This window comes from Mustela lutreola, chromosome 13, assembly GCF_030435805.1.
Source record: "Mustela lutreola isolate mMusLut2 chromosome 13, mMusLut2.pri, whole genome shotgun sequence".
In the NCBI taxonomy this organism is placed as follows: Eukaryota; Metazoa; Chordata; class Mammalia; order Carnivora; family Mustelidae; genus Mustela; species Mustela lutreola.
The window spans coordinates 74,257,249-74,277,101 of record NC_081302.1 but is presented as its reverse complement, the minus strand read 5'-3'; the positions used below and the strand labels follow the sequence as shown (position 1 = coordinate 74,277,101).

The 19,853-nt window shown below is 44.5% G+C and overlaps 1 long non-coding RNA gene across 1 annotated transcript; it reads right to left on the bottom strand.

The window, feature by feature from the left end:
- Positions 1-10,811: 10,811 nt before the first annotated feature.
- Positions 10,812-17,884, bottom strand: LOC131813998 (uncharacterized). Its single transcript, XR_009347081.1, has 2 exons — positions 17,343-17,884; positions 10,812-11,215 (listed from the first exon to the last, which is right to left on the bottom strand). It is a non-coding gene; the product is annotated as an uncharacterized LOC131813998 (long non-coding RNA).
- Between the last annotated feature and the right edge of the window lie 1,969 nt (positions 17,885-19,853).

Sequence of the window (19,853 nt, the reverse complement as noted above, 5' to 3'; positions counted from 1 at the left end):
GAGTAGAGTTCAGTGGTTCTTCATTCACGTAGAACACCCAGTGTTCATCACAATAAGTGCCCTCCTTAATGACCATCTCCCATCTAGCCCACGCCCCACCCACCTTCCTCCACGAACCCTCAATTTTTTCTCTATCATTAAGAGTCTGTCATGATTTGTTTCCCCCGTCTCTCTTTTTTCCCCTCCCAAATGTTCATCTGTTTTGCTTCTTCAGTTCCACATATCAGTGAAATCATATGGTATTCATCTTTCTCTGACTGACTTATTTCGCTTAGCATAATATCTTTTAGCTCTATCTACATCATTGCAAATGGAAAGATTTCATTCTTTTGATGGCTGAGTAATATTTCATTTTATATATATATATACATACATATAATGTAGGATCAATAATTATGAAAAGATAAATACAGGAAAAGAGCAGCATCACTTACATGACCCTCCCGGGGTCATGTATGTATATGTGTATATATACACACATTTTATGTGTATACACACATATACACATAAAATGTGTGTATATATATACATACACATAAAATGTATATATATATACATATATATACCCATATATATATACATATACACATAAAATGTGTATATATACACACATATACACATAAAATGTGTGTATATATACACATACACATAAAATGTATATATATACATATATATACCCATATATATATACATATACACATAAAATGTGTATATATATACACATATACACATAAAATGTGTATATATATACACATATACACATAAAATGTGTATATATATACACATATACATACATGACCCCAGGAGGGTCATATAAGTGATGCTGCTCTTTTCCTGTATTTATCTTTTCATAATTATATACATATACATATATAATATATTATATATATATATATATATATATATATATATATATATATATATCTCACATCTCACATCTCCTTTATCCATTCATCAGTTGATGGGCATTTGGGCTCTTTCCATAGTTTGGCTATTGTTAATAACGCTGCTGTAAACACTGGGGTGCTTGTACCCCTTTGAGTCTGTATTTGTGTATCCTTTGGGTAACTATTTAGCAGTGCCATTGCTGGATCATAAGGTTGTTTTATTTTCAGCTTTTTTTTTTTTTTTTTTTTTAAAGATTTTATTTATTTGACAGAGAGAGATCACAAGTAGGCAGAGAGGCAGGCAGAGAGAGAGAGGAGGAAGCAGGCTCCCTGCTAAGCAGAGAGCCCGACGCGGGACTCGATCCCAGGACCCTGAGATCATGACCTGAGCTGAAGGCAGCGGCTTAACCCACTGAGCCACCCAGGCGCCCATATTTTCAGCTTTTTGAGGAACCTCCGTACTGTTCTCCAGAGTGACCACACCAGTTTGCATTCCCACCGACAGTGCAAGAGGGTTCCCCTTTCTCCACATCCTTGCCAACACCTGTTGTCTCCTGTGTTGTTAATTTTAGCCATTCTGACCCGTGTGGCATGGTATCTCATCGTGGTTTTGATTCGTATTTCCCTGATGAGTGATTCTGAATATCTTTTCCTATGTCTGTTAGCCAGTTGTGTGTATTCTTTGGAAAAATGTCTATTCATATCTTCTGCTCATTTCTTAATTGGATTTTTTTGGTTTTGGAGTGTTGAGTTTAATAAGTTCTTTATTGATTTTGGATACTTCCCCTTTATCAGATATGTCATTTGCAAATAGGCTGCCTTTTAGTTTTGTTCATTGTTTCCTTCAATGTGCAGAATCTATAGCAGAATCTATTCCTTATAATAGCAAAAATGGAAATAAGTGTATGTCCAAAAAAACTGGAATTGGCTTAAAAAGTTATGACATATCTGTATAATAGGGTACTATGCAACCATTTAGAATTATAATCAGATGTGGGGTGCCTCAAAGGCTTAATCAATAGATTGTGCAACTCTTGATCTGGGGGTTGTAAGTTTGAGCCCCACACTGGATGTAGAGATTCCTTAAAAATTTTTTTAATAAATAAATAAATAAATAAAATTATAATTGTGCATGATATAATACATTAATGATACAAACTCAGGCTCATAATATACCTAATGAAGAAACAAGTCACAAAAATGGAACTTACTATATTACCTATTTGTGTGAAATAGATTGATAAAAATAGCTATAGAAACACTCCAGTTGTTAGTAGTATTTCTACCCAGAAAGTGTTTAATGATTTTGCCTTTTTATTTTTTACACCACAGATATTATTGCTTTTGTAATTTTTTTTAAAAAAAAAAAAAGGTGGACCTTTTTTTCTTATTTAGACCACTTTCTGAAGCTGCATGTATACAAAAAATGTTTTCCCTACTCCATCCAGCTGGGACAAGGACCAAAAGAAGTGTCTGCATCATCCTCTAGATTCTATGTGTGTTTCATCGTCCATACATGCAAATATCAAGGAAATAGCCAAGGGATTAGAAATGTATGATGCTGAATGTAAGGGAAATCCCCTTCAATATCTCATTCAAAATAACAGTACCCCCAGTCCAGCCAAAGAAGTGAAGGTGACTCAACCTCTCTACCAGAGACTGGGACACTTCTCCCTGCAGAAGTAACGGGGTGAGGGGAAGTAAGGATAGCAAGGAAGAGACACCACCTGCCCTTCCCGTGTTAGTTACCTATTGCTGTGTGACAAGCTACCCTCAGACTCATTAGCTTAAAAAAGCAAACACGTGTGACCTCACAGTTTCTGTGAATCATGGATCTGGGAGCTTCTGACTCCGATCACTCATGAGATGGCAGTCAAGCAAGGACTGCAGTCATCTGAGGGCTCGACTGTGGCTGGAGATTCTATCCCAAGCACACTCACAGTTGGTAGCGGTCTCACTAGCTACCGGGTAGGGGCCTTTTTTGTTTTTTTTGTTTTTGTTTTTGTTTTTGGTTATTGATTATTAGTTATTATAACCAGAGTCTTGCTCTGGTTATAATCCTACAGGAACAGGGTTGGCCCAATATAGCTTACTACTCAGTTACAGGGAAGTGAGGGGGATTTCAGTCCCTCAAGGCCTAACATCAGGGTTAGAAAGCCTCAAGGTCACCCTCACCTGCTTCAGGCCTCACATATGCCTTCAATCCTGGGCTGCTGCTCCCTGCAGGACAGGCTGTGCCTCTTTCCTGCCTCACCCCACACACTTGCCCCAAGGCTGCCCCACATTCACATCTTCTGCCATGGCTTCCTCTTCACCTCCTTTTCCATCTCTTATTTCCAGCAAAAGTTACAATCTCCATATGCCAATCCCCAAATTCTAGACCATGATCAAAGGTATCAAGTAAAATGAAAGGTAGAATTTTTAGAAGAATTAGTGTGGCCATTGAGAGTCTTTTAGTGACTCGAATGTAAGATTGCTGTATACTCTCAGGGCTTACAGCTGAGTATTTACTACCTTTGTTAGCAAATAAATGCATTAAGAGTTGGAGGATACATTTAAGCCTACTGGCCCCAGTTTGGCAAAGTAAAATTCAGCAACTCTCTGATGTTTCCCCCATCCCTGCCCCATCAAAAACAAACAAACAAACAAACAAACAAAAAACCCAAAAACAAAAACAAAAAAAATATCTGACCTGTGAAATTGTGCAGTCTGGGGACCCACAGGTGGGGCCAGTGGTGCTATTGTGTTGTTTGTACCGTTGGTACCATGACTGTTCTTCTGCCCTGAGATCAGAGGACCAAGTAATGCATACCAACTCTAAGATGTCCACATCAGGAGGCTTGAGCCACGTAAGAAATAACAGAGAAGAATCTTATGTATTAGCTACAAAATGTTTCTAGAAGTAGAAGATTTATAATGGTGAAGAAGACTTCTTAAAGTTCTGGAAAAGTCCGAGGGACCCCGTGGTATCCTATGCAGGTTAATATGGTAAAGTCTATGTTAACATGACAGGTAAACACTATATGGGTCAGGACTCTCCCAGTGGCCAAGTGACAAAAGCTTAACTCATATTAGCATAGATAAGGATGCGGGGACTGGGAGGCAAGGATTTGAATGCCATCAGAATTCTTTCTCCCCATCTTTGTCTCTGCTCTTCTGTATTTTTGGATTCATTCTCTCCTACAGAGAGCTTTCTTCACACAACAATAGACATGGGAGCCCACCTCACTGAGTTCACAGTCAAAAGACTCCATGGCCAGAGAAGAAAGGGTTCTGTGAGGTCCTGTGAGGAATGTCCCACATTAGGACTCTGTCAGGTGACGGGTCCCTCTCTACACCAATCATTATAGCCAAGAGGTCAGCTGTGTTTACTTGATTCCCTAAGCTTCACTTCCTCATCTGTAAAACAGGGATATTATTAACACCAACCACAAATTGTTGCTGTGAAGATTAAAATAATTCGCATTAGATAGTGCATATAAAGTACTAAATTCTGTATCCGGCTCAAAAGTCTATTGCCTATTTTGGCAATCATTAATGTTCTGTGATCAGCTCAACATGGAGACCAAACCACAATATCTGGTCTTCTTTTTTTTTTTTTTTTTTTTTTTTTTAAGATTTTATTTATTTGTCAGAGAGAGAGAGGGAGCGAGAGCGAGCACAGGCAGACAGAATGGCAGGCAGAGGCAGAGGGAGAAGCAGGCTCCTTGCTCGGAGCCCGATGTGGGACTCGATCCCAGGACGCTGGGATCATGACCTGAGCCGAAGGCAGCTGCTTAACAACTGAGCCACCCAGGCGTCCCAATATCTGGTCTTCTATGCTTGCCAACACTCTCTGATTCCTACAGCCAGACTGGAGTTGTGTCAAATAATGAACATAACATACTATAAAAACACGCATTCAGGAAGGTGTGGGAGGGTCAGCAACGGCTGAAACCAGAAACACTTAATTTAGGACTTAAAGGAACCTCCATGATATCTCACATAATACAATTGTACCCTCATCTGGTTAGATAGAGGCAGAAAATATAAATCAGGGCCCAAATCCTGTTGCTATGACAATCTAGTTTTAGCAGTTGTGGATTTGCTTTTGTTTCTTCCATCTGTAAAATGGGGATAATGATATTCCCCTTCTATTCCCACCCTGGGGTGTGGAGGGACTTAATGAGGAGCTGTTGGTAAGCTGCTTTGAGCTCCGCTAATGAAGCTCTGGGCAAGCACTCACATTACTACATGGGCCCTTCATGGCCATGTGTGTTTGGCGTAAGAAGTGGGGTGGCTTTACTTTAAAGAGCTGCCAAGAAATATAGCCTAAATGGTCTTCTTCAAAACTGAAATTAGAACAGAAAGGTTGGCCCAGTTACTGCCTTGTCCTAGTGAGACCTCATGCCTCATCGTGTTGATATCACTTCCTTATGAGCACCACACATGGGTACCACATACCTACCATCACCGTATTTTATTTTCGCTCTTTTTTTTTATCCTCAGATCAAGTACCATCTCATTCCACTGGGGCGTCATTCTCTCTTCACCACAGGTGGAAGGTACGGTTGGATAATGTAAATTCTGGATGGATGACCATTGTGCCAATATTTCACGAATCATTTGTCAATCATATCTCAATGAAACTGGGGGGAACCCCAAAATAGGAGGAAAGGAAATTACATACTGTAGAGAGGTAAATGGAAAAACAGATTTTTAATACTGTACTGAAATGACAATTAAATCTTTAAAAAGGCATTACCCCAGTGGTATACCAGGGCTGGGCTGGTAGGGTCATGTGAAAACTGTGAAATTTTTAGGAGTTTTTTGAACTAGCTGTTAAATACAGCCATTTTAAAAACTAAATTATATGCCCCTGCCATTTTTTAGAAGTATATTAAAAACAAAGCTCATAAATTCTCAAAACTTATCATTTACAATAATTTGACAATTACATTTTCAAATGAGGTCAATTTATGGCCATTGTAGCTCCATGGAGGAAATGTAGTCCCCGACTTCAGATGTTTTGTTTGAAGACTTTTTGACTTCATGACGGTACGAAAGCAATTCTCGTTTAATAGAAGCCAGACTTCAAATTCTGAATTGTGATCTCTTCCTGGGGAGTGATATGCCGGCAGTAAGATCCTCTCTGTGGTGCTGGGTGGCAGCTGAAGCTTTCAGTCAACCATGTGAGAATGAGGGTCAACGACCCACCCGCTGACAACTATTCTGTCCTCAGAACGACCACGCTGATTTTCACTTTCAGTACAGTATTCAATAAATTACATGATATATTCAACATTTTATTATAAAATTGGCCCTGTGTTCAATGATTTTGCCCACTGTAGGCTACTAGAAGAGCACATTTCAGGTAGGCAAGGCTAAGCTATGAGGATCAGGAGGTTAGGTGTCTTAAATATATTTTCAACTTACAGTATTTTCAACTTACAATGGATTTATCAGGCTGTAACCCCATTGTAAGCCAAGGAAGAGCTGTATTATATAATAATGTGCCACTTTGCATTTCTTCCCATCTGCATGTTCAGTGATGTCCTTTCAGTAGCTTGAAATTAGCCACAGTAGGAGTATTTATACCACAGAAACTGGACTGCTACAAATCAAGCGCCCCCCTTCTCCCAAGAGCCAGTTGCCAAACATTTACTAGCACACCCTGTCTAGACCCATAAGGACAAAGCAAAGACAGGAACGAAAACAACAGCAAACGAAAAATGTCAACAATATTCTGGAAACTAAAAAAAAGCAGATGAATAAGAGGTAATTAATTTAGCAGAGAAGATAAAGCCAAAACCTAGCCCACAGAAAAGGAAGGCTGCGAGAAGCAAGCCAGCTACACCACAGAACCTTAGAAACTGAAATTGATTCCCTCTGTGCAGAGCATGGGTGCAGGTGTGCTGAAATTTGTGCAAGAAGCAAAGAGACTCCCCACATTCCTTCCTGTACCTGTGCACCCAAGCCACCGTCCCTGCCTAGTCCTGGGAGAAAAGGGTGGATCAGAGATCATCCGGGCAGTGGGCACAACTGAGAGCTAGCATGTGACACATGACTGAAATGGGATTCAATGAGTCTGCATTTTGGATGGCAGGATCCCACAGTCCCCTTCACCCTCTTGGCTCCCAGAACACTGGCAACGAGGCGTATACCCCACAGGCAGAAAAACAGATGATTCAGTTGTAGGGAAGCAGACCATTCCAAGAGAAAAGACTTCCAGAGACTGACCCAGCAGGACCCCAGTGGGATATCCAGATCACTGCAGAAACACAGACAGGGAGCCCACTGGTCAACAAGCTTCACCCATGCACACATCCCTTCGGTGCAGTAGAAAATGGCCTGACATTAGAGGGAAGCCTCTAACATGAAGAAAAAATCTTTCCAAGGTCGAATAATATATCCAGACAAGCTATCAAGAGCAAGAGCAGCATAAAGACATTTACAAGCCTTCCCACCATTTACCTGCCATAGGCCTTTCTCAGGAAGCTATTGGAGATGTGCTCCATCAAAGAACCAACTAAGAAAGAAGACAGGAGCTCCAGATAATAGGGGATGCAATGTAGAAAAGAAGGCAAGAGAAAGCCCAGGATGATCCTGAAGGGAGGCTCTGAGATTGCTAAGTAGAGTGGGCCTGGTGGAACCAATGCTGAGTTTAGAGAAGGAAGACAGCTCACCAAGACATTACCAATGTGTCCACTACACTTGGGAGAGCTTGGGGATCAATTACTCATAAATATCCCTCCAAAATTACACAATTAAGTAGACAAGGCAATCACTGGCTCCAAGGGGACAAAGATGTCCCAGAGCAGACATATGGTTATAGTACACTGTGAACGATTGTCACATAGTTAAAATAATGCAAATACTGAACAGTGATTTAATCAGAAACTTCGAGGTCCCCTAATTCATAATATTCTACGATGTACATATTTTTCAATTTTAACACCTTGAAAATCAAACTGAATCTTGTAGTCAGCATGAATAAGAAAGTGTTGAATCATAGTGTACTTGAAAGCACTTTCTTTCTTTTGTGGTGATTCATCAATAATGCTACATCCTGGAGTGCCTGGGTGGCTCAGTGGGTTAAGCCTCTGCTTCCAGCTCAGGTCATGATCTCAGGGTCCTGGGATTGAGGTCAGCAGGAAGCCTGTCCCCCACCCCCTGTGCCCACCCCATCCCCCGCCTGCCTCTCTGCCTACTTGTGACTTCTCACTCTGTCAAATAAATAAATAAAATCTTAAAAAATTTTTTTAAAAAATGCTTCATCCTATAATGGGTGGTAGCTAAGATGGGAAGAAATATAGAACCTCTGTCCCCAAGTGAGGGAGGAGTGTCAGTAGCTGTATGGGGGGTGGGGGTGGGAAGAGCAAAATCCTCACCCTAACTCTTCCACAGCAATGTCAGTAAGTGAGTTCTAAAACTATATTATCCAGAGTAATCGCTGCAAGCAGCCGGAGTACAACTAAACTCATAGATAGCCGCGAATCAGTAACTAGAGATAGGAATGGACAGGCCAGGGCGCCTGGGTGGCTCAGTGGGATAAGAATCTGCCTGGGTCATGATCCTAGAGTCCTGAGATGGAGTCCCGCATCTGGATCCCTGATTGGTGGGGAACCCGCATCTTCTTCTCCCTCTGCCTGCTGCTCCCAATGCTTGTGCTCTCTCTCTCAAACAAATAAATTTAAAAAAAAAAAAAAAAAATTTTTTTTTTTTTTTTAAAAAGAACAGGCCAGAAGGCTACTGTGTTGTGATTTCTTTGGAAGTCCTGTAAATATGTGACTGCTTAAATTCTTCAGATTATATATGTACGTATTGAAAGTGAAAATAATATGTATAGAATAAAAGTAATAAAACGAAGCTCTCTACTTCAAGCCTCCCGGGGGCAGAAGTTTTCAGACTGTTACAATCCAAAGGGATCTTTATGGTCTCCCTTTCAGGACAAAGGCTCCAAGGCGTCCCCTCACTCTCGTGATCCGGGCTGGTCTTCAGTGGCCCGGGCTCCCGGTGGGGGGTGGGGGTGCGCACCTTGGTTCTGGGTGCTTCTTTGGGCAACTCGGCCGCCGAATTCTTCATTCTCAGGAGATGAGACAGCCGGCCTGGGGGGAAAGTAGAAACCGCGGCGCACAAGACACGTTTTTCAAACGCTCGTGTTACCCCGAGCTCTCTAGAATGAGAAAGGAAGCTGGCGGTTTGGCAGGTGTGGAAACCCTTTCCCACAGACATCTGTCGGCGGTTCTGGAAGCCTAGCCGCCCCCTCCCCCCGCCCCCACCCGGCCACCCCGCTCTTTACAGAGGAAGAGCCCCGGATTCCCGTGGAGACGAGGCATCCGTTCCGCCGGCGCGTTCCAGCCGCGTTCCAGCCCCCTGGCAGCAGAGGGTGAGAAAGCCCGGAGAAAGCAAGCCTCGTCCTGGCAAAGCGAGATGCGCTGGCACTTCGGGTGTCAGACCTCCCCGGGAACGTCCTCGGGCAGACGGGCGTCCGCCTGCACCCCCGGGATGGTCGGGCACCACGTGACTCCGCACGGGAGCGAACTCTCATCTACAGTTCTGCCCCCCTCGAGGGGAGGGGGCTGCCCGTGGGACTAAGCACTTAGGGGGCGCAGGCCGGTGGGAGAGGCTCCCAGGACCCTACCCCTATCCCCCCCATCACCCCCCCACCCCGTCCCCGCTCCGAGCCCGCCCAACCCCCACCGCCCGCGGGCAGCTCGGAGCCTCATGTATGGATGGGAACAAGTCCGCACTGGTGGGTAAACAGCCACAGCCCCCGCCCCTCCCCTGGGTCCCCCCCACACCTCCCCGCCGTCCCGCAGCCCAGCAGAGGGCCTCCAGGAGCTGGCTCTGGAGATGAGGCTCTGATTGGCCAGGCCCGCTTGTTAAATATTTTAAATATCACTCCCTGCCCCCGGATCCATCCGTGAGAGGCCAGAAAGCAGACTTCCTGCAGAAGCCCCTCCACCTTCCTCTCCCTGCCTCCTTCGCTCCCTCGCCCAGAATTTGTTAGAACACCAAGGGAGTGTCGCTGGCAGCCGAATGTCTTTTTTTTCTGTGTGCAAGAGGAGAAGCCCTTTCCTCATTCCCTGGGGGACCCTGGTGTTCCAGACTGCAAGGAAATTTTCCTCCGTGCCTCTTCCTTTTACTTCCCTAACTTGTTTATCCTGATGAAATTAGGTTAAAATGGCTAGGGAGAGCATCCTAAAAGGGGGGAAATAAAGTTACTATAGGCAGACGTGCAGCCTGAGGGCCATGTGTGCTGAGAAACAGCCAGGGCCTGGGTGATGTGCACACCCCCAGCTTGCTGGAGGCTTCTGGATATCCACATTCTTCAATCCTGGCTGCCGGAGGCCCTCTTTCCCTCTTCCTTCCGGGTTTCCAACCCCTGCAGGAGAGGGATCCCGTAGGCCGCTGGTCTGGCCCTGGCCACAGACCCCTGGCCCCAAGGATGTTCTGGCTCCCTTTATAGAGCTGTGGGGAGGAGACTTGTGTTTCCCCTGGAGTAGGAAGCTGAAGGGGAGGCAAGTTCAGGTGTCACTAATGCAATCAAAGAAGGGCCACTTCCCCCACAAACAAGCCTTCGGCACTCCTCAGACTGCATCATAATCTGGAAGCAGTCCGTTCTGTTGCATCTATCTCTTTAGAAAACATTCTCAATCTCTCAAAATTGTAAGACTCGGGACAATGGAGCAAATAGTCTCTTTGGCTTTTGTTTCTGTTTTGCTTGTTTGGTTTGTTTTTAGATGAAATCAAAGGCAGGCTGCAGAGTGGAAAGGGTCAGCCCAGGAAGGATGCAGAGTAAATCCTTAATCCCTCTGGCTGTCATCTCTTCCTGAAATGAGAAAAATACTTACTGCCTGCCTACCTCAAAGAGTTGCCATGAGTAACAAATTTAATCCAGCTGCAAAAGGCCTTAAAAAGTATATAAAGGAGCCATGTGAGTTTAAGCGACACTGGTTTTCTCTTTTATTCCAGCAAATGCGTGACCGCATATAGGGGACACTCATGCAGTAAAGTCAGGGCAATACCCACTTGGCAAAGCTTGCCTCTGCACACTCAACCTTGGTTCCCTCCTGGTCCACACCCACGTGAGGTCCTTCCCTCCCCAGATAACCCACTCTGAGATATTGTCACCAGATAGCCACTATGCTCCCACTGGGTGCTTAGGACAGCGTCTCCCCGGGGCAGGGGTGCATGTCTGTGAGGCCTCCTTCCCAAGTGTGCGGGCTTCGTTGCATCAAACCGCACAATCCTGCTAGCTCAGCTGGAGGTTCTGGATCCACCGGAGGAAGGGGTAAGACTAGATGACCAGGGGCGCAACAGGTGTAAAGAAGCACTGGTTTAACCTGTAGGAGAGGCCATCATCAGTTTAAGAGGCCCTGGAAGAAGTCCGGAAAGGCCTGCTGTAGTAGGAAAAAAACTAAAGTATTTTGCACAGCTTTAAGAGGTAGAACCAGGAGGCCCTGTGCTAGGATTTAAGAGGTCAGATTTTTTTAAGCCATCTTTATCATTTTCAAGTGTACAATTCAGTACTGTTAAATATATTCACTGTTACACGACAGATCTCTAGAGCCTTTTCATCTCGCAGAACTGAAACTCTATACCCACTAAACACAAATTTCCAGAGCACCTGGGGGGCTCAGGTCATGATCTTGGGGTCCTGGGATCAAGTCCCATACCAGGCTCCCTACTCACTTCACGTGAGTAGAATCACACCGTGTCTGTCCTTTTGTGACTTCTTTCACCAAGCATAATATGCTCACATCCACCCACGTTGTAGCATGTGACAGGATTTCCTTCTCTTTTAAGGCTGCATAATATTTCATTATATGCATATATCACATTTCATTCATTTCACTTATTCATTGACATGTGGGTCATTACCCCCTGTTGGTTATTGTGAATGAAGGTCTAATGAACATAGATGTACAACTCTCTCTCTGAAATCCTGCTTTGAATTCTTTTGGATACATACCCAGAAAGTGGGATTGCTAGATCATATGGTAATTTTATTTTTAATTTTTTTAGGAACTTCCATACTGTTTTCCATATGGCTGCGCCGTTTTACATTCATACCAACAGTGCACGAGAGTTCCAATTTTTCTGCATCCTTGCCAACAATTGTTCTTTTCTTTTCTTTGGATAGTGGTCATTCTAATGGGCATGAGGTGATGGCTCATGGTAATTTTGACCTACATATTTCTGATGATTAGTGATATTGAACACGTTTTTATATGCTTGTGGCCACCTGAATATCTTCTTTGGAAAATAGCCTATTTGGGTCCTTTGCCCATTTTTTAATCGGGTTATTTGGGGGTTTTGTTGTTGATTTATAGACGTTCCTTTATATGTTCTGGTTATTAACCCCTTATCACATATATGATTTGCCAATATTTTCTCCCATTCCGTAGGTTGCCTTTCCACTATGTTGATTGTTTCCTTTGATGCAAAGAAGATTTTAAGCTGGATGTAGTCTCATTTGTCTATTTTTGTTTTTGCTGCCTAAGAAGACATATTTTTTTAAAGATTTTATTAATTTGAGAGAGAGACACAGCATGAGAGAGAACACAAGCAGGGGGGAGAAGAAGAGGGAGAAGCAGGCTTCCCACCGAGTAGTGAGCCCAATGTGGGGCTCAGTCCCAGGATCCTGGGATCATGACCCCAGCCAAAGGCAGATGCCCAATGACTGAGCCACACAGGCATCCCAGAAGACATATTTTTAAAGACGTTTTTTAAATGATGTATTTATAGGGCAAAAAATTTCGAAAGAAAAAGGGGGTTGGGTAGAGAGAGACAGTGAAAGAGATGTACATATACATATAAACATACCTAGATATATATTCATAAATATATGCACGTAAAATTCTCATGTCTACTGGAGACCCAGTCTCACAGTTTTCTTTCCCAGAGGCAAGCACAGTTGCCAGTATCTTTCCAGATAAAACCTAAATATACATACGTGTGTATCCTTTTTTTTTTTATTCTATAAACCTGATACACATTACTGAGCCACATTCTTTTTTTCACAAATCCACAGGGCCGGGGCAGAAGAGTCCATGTAAAGACTTCCCTGTCAGTACGTGAAAATAGTTGAATTTTTTTAACAGCTGCCTGATATTCCACAGAATAGATACTCCATAATTTGTTTAATCAGTCCCCTGGTTAAACATTTAAATGACCTCCAGCCCTTTGCTGTAATGAATATCTTCGCACACACGTCTTTGAGCCCAGGGACTATATCTATAGATACAGTTATTGTAATATATGTTATATATATTTATAGATAGATAGAGGGATAGATAAACAATATAGATATTGTTAAAAGTGGAATTGTTGGTCAAAGGCTCTGTGCATTTTCAATTTTGATAGATAGAGCCACATAGAGGGTTGATTTTACCCCAAAGTAAGGAGGGATTTTGTCAACCAAGACTGTCCAAAGTGTGTGCTCGTTTATGAGGTTGTAAGTGTCTGAAAAAAATCAGGACCAGGTTACAAATCAACTTGTCAAGGACACCACTGGATATATTCAAGCATTGTAAACTCATTGACCACAAAATTCCTTCCAACACCGACAGGGTGGCTTTCTAGTAATAGGAATGGCCCAAGAGACTCAACATAATTTTGTTGCATACTGGTCAATGGTAAAGCATGATGTTGGCTTGACATTGGCATTGGGAGATCCACGAAGGATGCACATTAATGCAACACATGGCAAAAGACATCCTTGAGTGAAGCAGTTCTCTAAGTTAAGGGCTCCCCATGGTATGTTTGTACCTGTGGCCCTCAAGCAAGTGGTTAGAAAAGATACTTGGAGGAGCTCCTTCTTGTCCTTTCTATCCATCATCACTCCCACTGGACACATCCAGAACACCACATATGGAAAAGCACTCTTTAGCAGAGGTCGCCAAACAGAGTGCTGTTTTGTTGACAGCCATAGGTCGAGGTCCACAAAAGTAGGGCCATGACACACTGGTGTGTTGTAATGTGACGGGGAGTGTACTTACTACTCTTGCTAATTAAAGATCCATGGTTTCTCAGGGATGGCAAGTTCCCTGCCTTATGTCCACTCATTTAATTTCCAGCAGTTGATTTTTTTAGAAGCTCTTTCCTATAGACACAGAACTGAAATATCTTCTCTTATTGGTTTTAGTTCTTCCTTTTGGAGCCACCAAATACAAAATTTTTCTTCTTCTTCATTCCAGACCTTCCAGAACAGCCAGTAGAGGCGCAGTCCGTCTTCTCCTCCTTGGGTTCCTTCCCCTCGTCTTCCAACCATTTCTTATGTGTCATGTTTTCCAGATGTTCACTGTCTTAATTGCTCTTTTTGAACACCTCCCAAGCAGTCAAAGGCCTCCGACAGCGTGCTTCCCAGAACTGGGCCTGATCCTGGCCAGGGAAGGGTAAGATGGAATCATTTCCTTGTTTTTCTACACTTTGTTATAACAGTGGAGCCTAAAGTCAGCATGCCAGAGATCTTTGCTTTGGCCTGTTATACAGGCCTTTCCACTTTGGGGGTTTTTATAAAAGCACCCTGATTTCCTTTAGGGAATTTACCCTCCCCCCATTCTGAGAAGTCTTGAGGGCCTGTCAAAGATTCTCCCTGAGCCCCTCCTACTGGGAGGATACTGGCGCTTAGAACCCAATCTGGGCCATGCAGACTGGTTCCTAGGGTTTAGAGTCTTTGAGAGAAGGAGAGAAAACACTGCAGCTTAGAAGTTCTGATGGGGGAACAGAGAGTCTGTCCATTCATTCTTGCTAACAGCCTTCTTTCTTCCTGAGGCCGGGCTCCTCAGCCTCCACCATTACTCCAGACCTTTCCAAAGTCCTCTTCCAAGTAAGTGCACCAAAAAACTGCTTGTCACCAAAAAACTCAGACACCATCAGAATTTACCTTGTTCTGCCCCAGTCCTGGTGGGGGCCTCACTGTGGGCCTCACAGACTCCTAAATCTGTTCCATAGGCTGTTTGCATTCAGGACACTCTGACACTAAGTGAGTTTGGTTCTTCCCCCACACCAAACAGCTCTCCACTTCTCCAGACACCAACTAGGTGTTCTATGATTTAATTCTAACACTGTTTCTCCGGAATTACTATGGAGCTCCCAACCTCAGGGTTCAGTCCCATAAAGCTGTCCCCACGTCAGCAACCAATGGCACATCCTGGGGCCCTCCCAGTGGCTGTAGAGTTGAGAGGTTCCTGCAACTCCCTTCTCAGTTTCAAGAATTTTCTGTAACAGCTCACAGAACTCAGGTTTATTGTGAAAGGCATTATAAAGGATACAAATGAACAGTCAAATGGAAGCGATGCATAGAGCAGGGTATTGAATGGAAGGAGGCCAGGGTTGTGAGTCTTCTACACCCTCTCTGGGTGTGCCACCCGCCCGCACTCTGATGTGTACACTGACCAGGAAGCTCTCTGAACACCGTTGTTTATGAAGGGTTGCATTTACTAAGGATGACTGATTAAATCATTGGCCATTGGCGATTACTTCCACCTCTAGTACCTCTCCCCTCCCAGGTCCGGGGATTGAGCTGAAAGTTCCAATCATTTTATCACAGAATTGGTTCCATCCGGCAAACAGCTCCCAGCCTGAAGCCATGAAGTCACTTCATTAGCTGTAAGCTCAGGTGTGGTTGAAAGGGGCTTGTTATGAATAACAAAAGAAGCTCCTGGCACTCCTATCATTCAAGAAATTCCAAGGGTTTAAGAAGACCCTGTTCCAAGAACCAGGCTTGAAGACCACATATACATTTCATATTAGATCACGCTCTCACACACAAGGGCAGCTCATTTTGTACTGGGGAAGTTGCTTTGGGACAAAAACACAGCCTTTGAGGACCCTCTGATCTCTCTTACTTGTTCCCTTCTATCAAAAGATAACTGCATGTTGATTTGGCTATTTTACCACCAGTCTTTGGCAAAAATGTGAAGCAGCTAATTATAGCCCCTGTGTGTTGGCTACTTGCTCCACGCCACCTCTCTGGAAACTCAGCACTCATGGAGGTTTTCCAGATGGCCGATAAGTCACCGCCCGAGGTTCAAACCCAAACCTCCCTCTGAAGCTGGGGAGAGATAATGAGATTCCTTTGTGATTCACAGCCCATGGGGACTCAGGAGAGAAAGATGTGTGTCCAACTGTTGCCAAGAATATGGGAGGAAAGGGGCAAAGAAGCACACAGAAGACGCCACCTACTCATTAAGAGTGATACAGCTAGAAATGGAATCATGGAATCACCCGAATGTTGAGGCGCAGGTTGAAGGCATCCGATTACCAGTGAGGCAAAGACCTAGGTGGGGAAGGCTGCTCCCAGCCAGGTGTCCTTCAGCATCCTGAGCACCAGACATCAACACAGTGATGCCCACCCCACATGCTAGCATCCCCGTCTCACTGCACTCTCTTTCCTACTCAGAGGTTGTAGGAAAGACCCCCTCCCCTGCATCCTCACCGTTGCCTCCTCAACCCACATTCCCCTCCTGGCTCCAGCAGGGACAGCTCTTCGGGAGGGAATTAACAGCATAAGGAATCCGACATGCCCAGAGAAAAGACAAACATTTTGTGGGAAAATGTAAGTTATATTAAGATAAATTTAGATATGGCTTTTACTGGAGGGTTTTTTTTTTTCCCTCACCCAGATTTGGTAGCTCTAAGATCCTAATTTTATAACCTTGGTCATGGGGAGAACCTCGACTGATTCCTATCACTTTAAACAGCCTTTTATAGCCTCAGCATCTAGAGTACATTTCCTCTTCTTTTTCAACATATCACATTTCTTGGCAGAGCCATCTAGCAGAAAGCACCAAAAATTTTATAATGAGGATCAAATCAAAATTTCACACATCAGATTTGTCTTGTAGATTGTTTCTTCCTGCTACATCTTTCCCTATTCTAACTTTATTTTAGTGGCCGACAATTTTAAATTTCATCTCGGCATGGTTCAATCATCTTCTAGGTTTTTGTTGCCAAAGGGCATTTGCTCTTTGCACTGACTTTAAAGTTGCTACATTGGAAGACTCTGCCAGTGTAATCACTCAGGAGCTCGGCTGTGTTCGGACAGTTGTCACTTCCCACTCGAATTCCGGTGGGGGGGTGAACTCCGCAATGGCTACCACTCTCTTCCGGTCTCAGTTTAACTTGGCTTCTCGCTAAGATTTTTCCATTTTAAAATGTGTGCTTGCTCTTGATCCCAATGTAAAGGTCGTTGGGGATTGCCTTTAAGGAATCAAGATCAAGTTCAAACCCAAAATACCACAAGGCACTCTGCGGGGGCCACAGAAAGACCCTCTCTCTTAACGACCCCACCAGGCCAGGAGGCCCAAGCAGCCTTTGCCTCTTCAGCTGAGTCACCATGGTCCCCCAAACATGCTTTTTTTTCCCCCCTGAAAACACTCTCCTGGCTCTGCTCAGTGACTAACTCCATCACGAATGTGACCCAGTTTGTTTGGCAAGATGTGATTTTTTTTTTTTTTTACTCACGCTGCTTTTCCTGGTCACGACTCTCTCGCAGGCACTCAGTGACTCCCTCTCGGGGCACCCGGCTCGCCCCGCCGCCCAGCTGGATGGACGGCTTTCTCCCCAGCTGTTCCCTTTGCAGCTCACCCTCCTCTCCCCGGCAAATCCATATTCCATTTGCTTTTCTGAAGCATTTGGATACCTCCAGAGTCTCCTTAAAATAGACAGATAAACACTAATCTCCAAGTGAAGTTGCAGGGCAGAGCCCACAGATTTGTACCAGCTCAGTAATTCGCTCTGGAAGGCCGCTGGAGGAAAAGCAGAACAAGTCACTGTGTACCCGGCACTTTGTCATTTACAAAGCATATTTAACTCACGTGGTCTCATTTAATAATATATGTGATCACTCATGGCGCAGGTGTAAGTGGTCCTTCTATTTTTCAGGGAGGAAACCAAGGCTCAGAGAGATGGACTTGTCTGCACAGAAAGGAAGAGGGCCAGCTCTTGAACCTGACCTTTTAAAAACTGCTGTATAATTTACATTCAACAAACGGTGCAGATCATCGTTGTTGTTTGCTGAATTTTGACAGATGTATATGCATGTAACGACCTCCCAAAAAAGATACAGAACATCTCAATGTGCGCCTCAGTGGCACAGTTAAGTGTTCAACTGTTGATTTCAGCTCAGGGTCGTAAGTTCAAGCCACAGGTTGGGTTCTGTGCTGGGTGTGGAGCCTACTTCAAAACAAAACATTTTTATCACCAGAAAATCCCCTCGGGCCCTTTCCCAGAAAACCCTCAAGGCCCTTCCGATTTCTGCACCAGAGATTAGTTTGCCTTGAACCTCAGTCTTCTGACTCTCAGCTCTGCACCCCATCTTTATCATCACACCATGTGACCCCTTTGAAATTACCGGAATGGACCCTACGGATCGCACCTGGCTGAATTTTATGGACACAGGACTCTGGGAAGCCGGGTCATGGTCTTTCAGCTGAAAAAGCTGGTTGGACCTCAAGTCTTGCAGTTTCTGGAATGTGTGGAGAACGATCCCCAAACTCCATAATGATCCCATCTCTCAAGCATACCATGAAGTTAAACTCACCGCCCTCGGGCCTCAACAGTACTTCTGGGACACAGGATTACTGAAGGAAAACTGTTCTAAGGTGTAAGGGAGAGGGATGGAATCCAGGTTTGGGTTGAAAACACCAGCCTCCAGCCCACATTTCTAGGACTGCCCCTCCTCAGCCTTGACCTCCCCCACAGTATCTGCGGCCACCAGCTACACGCAACACGCTGAATTCTCACACCAGACTCTTCACTTGACTTTGCATGCCCGTCAGGCACACGTAACCTGTAAACGGGGAGTTCTACAACCGAAGGCCTCCATTTTAGGGGGGAAAAAAAGACAAAAGAAAAAAATAATAAAAGCCATTTCTCTGGCTTCCAAGGATGCACGGTAAACGGTGTTAATTCAGGAGCGTCCCACCGGGCTTTCATTAATGAAGGGATACATAATACAATTAACCTTATCTGCTTATCTGCTCACACTTTTGTGCCAAACTCTTTGTTCACTCCAGCAGGTTAACTGGTTCCTCCTGGATCTTGTTTATACACAGCAGAGTGCTGGTGAATGTTTAACGGGCTGATTCTCGGGGAGGGGGAAGAAGCCCTCATTTGCTCTGGATGGTGAGAGATTCGTGGGTGGCCCTGTCCCGTTTGCCTGCTCTCCCACATTCTCCCATAGTGGTGTTCCCTTTTCAAAAAATGTTATACAGGTGAGAGTTTGCAAGGTGTTCCTTTTGCTCCTGGGTTGGAATCTCCCACTCAACCTGCAAAGTCACTCTGAAGTCCACAATACACATAAATTAGCCTGAGATGAATTCCCACCCATCTCCATTCCGGGGAAGCCGAATGGCCAGCCTCCACCTTTCCTTTCTTGCCTCTGTTAACAGCTAGCCTTTAAAGGCTTTCAGAATCTAACCATCCAGCTTGTTTTCTTGCCTTCTTTTGTTTTTCTCTTTAGAAGACTAGCTGCAGAACAGCACCAGCGTGCCATCATTTCCTGCTCCCAGATGAGCATCGCCAGCCATGCACCGAGGAAAAGGATGTCAGCAAGGGGCAGTGGCCTCAACAGGAGCCAGGAGCACATTCTAGGGCTAATCCATCTTGGGGAGGCCCGCCACTCTGCCGTCACAGTCCTCATCTAGAAAGCCAAGAATGGAGAAGGGAGGCCGGGAAGTTTGCAGGTTCATCGGCAAGGAGTCCCATGGTGGAGAGATGGCTTTTGTTTTTTACTTTGGGGCAGCCTGGGAGGGGGCTCCTCGCTCTGCCTGCATTTACTGCTCAGCACTGTTCTCTTCAACTGCGTTAATTAGCGCTCACCACATCTTATGCCTTTGCTCCTTCTTCCCCCAGAACTTGACCTGATTCCGCAGGACCTCTCCCAAATTCGTCTTCATTTCCTTTCTGCTCTCGCTCTCTGCTTTCTGCCCTGAGTTCTGATTTCTGCACCTCAAGGGCTGGCATGACATTTTT